The sequence below is a fragment of the Polyodon spathula genome, chromosome 17 (assembly GCF_017654505.1).
Source record: "Polyodon spathula isolate WHYD16114869_AA chromosome 17, ASM1765450v1, whole genome shotgun sequence".
Taxonomy (NCBI): Eukaryota; Metazoa; Chordata; class Actinopteri; order Acipenseriformes; family Polyodontidae; genus Polyodon; species Polyodon spathula.
The window spans coordinates 9,531,755-9,537,809 of NC_054550.1; the positions used below are offsets into that span (position 1 = coordinate 9,531,755).

Consider the following 6,055-nt stretch of genomic DNA (forward strand, 5'->3'; position numbering starts at 1 on the left):
AAGCTTTAGAAATAAGAAGCTGTCAGTCCCTCAATATTTTACATGAACTCTCATGAGTAATATATTGGAGATACAGTAGATAATAAAATACTGCGCTGGTTCTTATTAAATACACCTAGCCATTCAAAATAGCTTTGTAATTACTTAGTACTGAGTGGCCATGAGGTCAGTCATTGGGTGTGATTCACATGGGGCTGACTGCCAATCTGGGAGGGAGGAAGGTCAATTCTATGGCCCCTGTGCTGCCAGTTGCCATGGGAACAGTGGCTGGGGAGAAGTGAGATAGAATTAAACACACGAGTGCTTAAATATAACAAGCCTGATAGGGTTAAAGTGAATCTACTAGCTTGAGCCTAAAATACCTGGGGTCAGGATTAGTAACTCTGTCCGTAAACGCAGGAACAACATTCCTAAAGGATAGTATCCCTAAAACTGGAGATCCCGCCAATATGCATCTGTTGTATGATATCCGATTGACAATGTGTTGATATTTTTTAAAGTGTTCAAGCCATGCAAATGCATAAAATGTATCCGCTATGAACATGGATGGACTACAGATACTGAAAAAAATCACACCAGCATCCAGAGATTAAACTGACCTTGCAGAAAACATAGACATCTGGGCACAACTCTGGCAGACAGTGGGGCGTAAGGGAAGCTGAAATGCCGTATTAGCATTTGAGAGCCACTGGGGTGGTGACAGGCTGTCTAAAAGGAGATAACTGATTTGCAACAATGACAGCTAGAATAGGAATACACTGAATGATGGTCCTACTCTGTGTGATTGTAGACTACAGTATAATAAAGGATATCTGAAAAAAAAAAATCTATGGGAGCATTTACAGTTTGGTTTTAATAAATATTTATATCTCTTTTTGCCAATACCATATTAGAATATTACAGTATCCATTACAGATCCCTACTGTATATGCATATTGTATACAGCATGGTAATGCTAGATTCTGTTTATCATTTTATAGCATTTTTCAAATGTAAAAAGCATCGATTGAAAGTCTGCTTCCTGCTGTAGGTCAAGTTCAATCCAATGGTCTATACGCAATGAGACCATATTTACATATATATGTTTAGCCAAGGAAATGTTTAGGTACCAAGAAAGAGAAATGTAATCCATAACACTGCACCTGTATTTGAAAAATGTGCATTGTACAGACAGAAATATAACTGTATAAGAAATATAACTGTATTATATTTCAAAATGTAAAAATTGCAACTGGTACATTTGTGCTGACAGCAGGATGGTTAAATAACAGTGAGTGACAGCTAGTCTGAAAGGGTGGCAGCTCTAAATTACCTGTGGACAGGATGATTGACAAGCGTAACTAACGCTGCAATATAGTACCACCTTAATTCTATTTAATTAACAATTTCAAATTGATAGGATAGAACACATGGTCATTGGGTAGGAGATCCATGTTTGATGCATATTTAAATCTGGCTTTGCAAAACACACAGAAGTCTAGGCCAAAATTCCACTGGCATAGGGATGATGAAATCTGTTTTTAGTGATTGAACTTGGAACTCCTTTTCAAGAAGGAGATAAGAAAACACTGTCAAGTCAAATATTTCAACCAAAAAAAAAGTGAGTCACCATCTAAAGAAAAAAAAAAACGCATGTTCATTTTCACACTAAAATATAATTTAGCCATCTGTACATTCTACTGTATCAGAAATCAAGTCTCGTTGGAAGTCTCCTTAAACCTATTGCCAAAAAGTAATTCTGAGAGTCAAACTTGCAACAGTTATACATCTCATATTCAAGCACAGGCAATATGCCTACTGATAATTTAGGTAGGAAACGGTAGCTTTAAACATCGACTTAGAATTTATTTCTAATGTGCATACTTCAAGACCAATACGTTTTTCCCTTGAGCCATCATACATCTGCTTTACCCGCACTGCTGACCGAACCAAAATGGCCAGTTGAAAGCCAACACGATTAACTCTGTGCTGGAATTTTCAGCAGCGATAACCAAAAATCCAGAAAATCCGTTCCGGGTTTTCAATGCTTTCTCGTCTGTCCTTGTGTGCTCCTATAAACGATGTGGTATTTCCTGCCTCGACCTCACCAAACAGTATAGCATGGCTTTTCAGATGTACAGTACTTTCACCGACTGTCCCTGTATTCTTCTCAAAACGCCGAGCTAGACAATATAGTTTGGGCGTTTTGTTTAATGTTTTGTTATGCTTTGCTTTTAGATTGATAAAGCGCGGAGTCTAAGCAGAGGTCCTCACTGTGGTCACTTAAAAAAAAAAAAAAAAAAAAAAAAACGATGATCTGAATATATTTATAAGGATGTGCAATGATGCATATTTTAATTGCAATATCGTGAATCCAGAAGGAAGCCTTTGTTTTTAATAATATGACGGAGACGTATGTCAGTAAGTTCTGACTTATTTTGCAATACTGACTGTGGAATCTTCTTAGCTCATACGAGAAGGCAATGCGATGGGATTGAGCAGTTTTTTTGCACCGTTTTGTGGAACCGTAAACAATTCATGAGAAGAACTGATTTTCTTCATTAAAAAAGGTAGGTTTTGGATTTTTTGAAAAAAAGATAAGTTACTTTTGTTTTTAAACATCCCATTTCAGTGTTATACAATGTTTATAAATGGGTTATATTTTGTTGCGTGCAGATTGTGGAATTGTAATGTGTGAACCAATGCACAATGAATGAGAATTTAAAAAACATTCTGCACTTTTATATAGCAGAACTAAAATAATGTAATATAATGTAACATTACTTATTTTCCCACGTGTACCCAAATCCCGCGTGTCGTGAAAATGTAATACGGTATTTTGATTTGATCTACGTCTACCAACTGATAGATGCCTGAAATATATCCTACTACTATTTATAGTATTTTTTGAAGGTTGCAAAATGTGATAGGTCTAGATCAGCTGTCAAAGTTACATGTATATCTGTGTATGAAAGTTCCATAATGTGCTGGGTGTGTGAACTGTCAAAATGTCATACACTGGTAGTTCGAGTATCGAGGAACCAGCATTTGATGGTTGCTTCTCAAATTTCATTTTTTTTTTGTTTTTTTGTTTTAAATCTCCACCTTGGCGCATAGTGACTCGTTATAATTAAGGGTGGTGGAATCTATGACTGACAGCACATACAAGCTTTCCTAGCAGCAGCTGTCTGCATTTAATGTAAAATGAATTAGTTACATGTGGAGTAAAATGTAAGTTTACAAAACCATTATAGCTAAAGACTTGGGTATTGTTTTATGTTTTATGATGAGCGTCCTTGGTCTACAAGGAAAAAAAAAATCTGGCCTTGCGCAGTTCGCCAAGTAGGAATGTAATTCTTTAACAAATTGACAAACATATATATAACTATTTAGTAAATTATACAAAATATGACTTGTACTGTGTTTTATTCACATAGGCTGGCTGAAAAAAAAACGAAACGTGAATCACATTTACAGTTTCGTTTAAGCATGAAGCATTTTACCAAAGGCTCATTTTTGTCTTACAAACAGGAGGTGACATGTTGCCATAAACAAGTGGGAGTTAACATACGTAAACAACGGTGAATTTATTACAGTGTTTCTGAAGTCACTTTTTTCTCTCCTCACCTGTATGTGCCACATATTTTTGTTAGTCTATAAACTCGGCGTGCATGGAATTAAATTGACTTTCTCAATTCTGCACCCTAGTTTTTATTCACTGTAAATTAATAATAATAATAATAATAATAATAATAATACAAAATGGCGCCAACACACGTTTGGTATGTCTGCAATATTGATTTTCTGTACAGTTCTATGAAACTCAGTGGCTGTTTGTACAGTACTGCCGTTTGCAGTACACACTTGAAGAGTTCTGGAATCTTCTTGGCAGTCCACATCATGGAACAGTTGGTAGGCTTCGTAGACTCCAGGTAATTTTTTACCAAAAAAAAAAAAAAAAAATGTTTTACCCCTGGTGCATAATGTTTCAACAAACAACAAGATTTGCCAAATTTAAGCACAGGTGATATTAAATATTCTACCAGTGGTTTTTCCTTTATTTATTTATGTTTATATTTATTATATGTCATTCTGATAAGCTGCAGTTGCGTGTTTATTTACAGGCCGTATCAGACTCGCTTTATGTGTTACGCAGTGTTCCCTATCAAACTCGCTTTATGTATTACGCTGTGTTTTATACAATAACCTTTGTGCTGCTAGAAGTCTGAAGAATCTAACTTACTGTTACTTATGTATCTTTATTTGACCTAAGGCCAGGCTTTATAAGGGGGACTGGATGAAATCAGAATCCTAGGACTTGCACAGTCTTGCATTGCCATGGCTGCAGTGATTTCATGTAAAAAGAGGTCAGTGACCTGGTCAGTCAGGGTATTCTGCCAGGAGTCATGGGCCAGCTCACTTTGACTACTTTCTAGACCACATGACCTAGCTTTAGAAATTCGCCTAAAAACTTTATTTTGAAATGTATTCTGATATATGGTCGGTCATTACCATAAACATTCTTCAAAATGTGTCAGAGGTCTTTGTAAACTGACTAATGCTTTTACATCATGTGCAGTTCTTGACAGAACAAGTTACAGTGACTTCAGAAGGCAGGCTGCAGTAAGTCTTGCACACCTATTTCTGATTGGTCTTTAGAAACTAGTATTGTTTTCATGATATATTTATTTGTAGGTCGCTGTTATCCAAGGCGACATATAGGTATTACAGGTCAGTAAAGGGTTATAATGCAATCCTAATATTTAAATACAGTGTAATTTATAGTAAGTGCAAATAATACTACTAAAATACAATATGAAGTAGGGTGCAGTTAGGGTTACAGCAAGCTATATCTACAGTGACATAGAATTGCAAGGAGAATGCATTAGTCTAGGATCCAGTAATGTGGTGCTCAGGTCAGGCAAGTCCAGTGCGTAGTGGGGTAGATCAAGAGATCTACAAGTGCAGTCTAAACGGGAGTCTTGAGGAGGTGGTGGAAGGTGGTGAAAGATGGAGCAGTCCAGTGGAAGGGTAGGGGAGAGAAGGAGCGGACACAGCAAGATGGAGAGTGGAAGGAAGGCATCGTAATAATAGAAATGAATACATTTTGAAGTTCCCACTGAGGTGGTATTGATTACCTTTACTGTAGACAGTGTTATACAGTCAGCACTCGGATATCCGTCACCCTGGTACACGTCAGTCGCATTTTACCGCCCTTGTATTAAGAATAAAGTCAGTCCCCATTATATATATGTAACAAATTAATGCACTTACCCGTCATAAGTGATTTCCAACTCGTCGCCAGTTTTCTGATACAAAACCCATTTCTTCAATGTTACAGTTTATCTGAATATCCATCACAGCCTGGGTTTTTAAAATTTTTAAAACATTTTCTCTAATGCCAAATCAGTCTTATATTGTACAGGTACACAGCGCTTCCTCCAGTTTCACCTGACGAAAATGCAGCCAAAACAAAGCGAACGAGACAAGCTAGGGCAATGTAACAGTCAATCATTAAACAGTTTCAGATATTGTGGTGCATTTTTTTTTTTTTTTGGTAATCAGAGATCAGAGATTTTTTGTAATCTCTGATCTTTTACCTAGTACCTTTTGAAACGTGGTAGTCCTTGTGTAAACTTACTAGTCCTTATGGAAAGTGCCTAAGTTGGAATCAACACAACAGTTGGGGTCCCTAAAAATAGGCTTAGGATTTATTTTGGTAAAAAAATAAACACTGTTATAAATTTAGATTAACATGTTGTTTTTTTAAATCACCTTCGTAAACGCTCATACAGATCAATCAGTCACCTGTTTGCACCTCATTACTGAGCGACTAGTGTCTGTACTGTGTGCTGAGAAACCAACACTGACAGCGCCATATGGGATGACAGAGGAACAAATTCTCTCGGCTGTGTCACCTTGCCGACTGAAGCGCCGTCTGAAATTGACAACGACGACACAAGTAAAATGTTTATTGTACATTACATGTGTTGCTGTTTACAAAAATGCTGGCAGGATATTAATTACTGTGATACATTGTACAATAATTAACATACTCACGTACACATACAGTCTT

The 6,055-nt window shown here is 36.7% G+C and overlaps 1 protein-coding gene across 3 annotated transcripts in view; it reads left to right on the plus strand.

Moving 5' to 3' along the window:
• The window catches only part of LOC121330275 (oxysterol-binding protein-related protein 5-like), a 91,285-nt gene that overhangs the window by 23,344 nt on the left and 61,886 nt on the right, over nucleotides 1-6,055 (plus strand). The window contains exon 1 of one of the 3 annotated variants that reach the window (XM_041276653.1): nucleotides 2,072-2,549. The exons of the other annotated variants lie outside the window; for them this stretch is intronic. The gene's annotated coding sequence lies outside the window, so the exon portion shown is untranslated. Of the gene's footprint in view, nucleotides 1-2,071; nucleotides 2,550-6,055 lie in introns of those variants that run through there. 3 annotated transcript variants of the gene reach the window in all.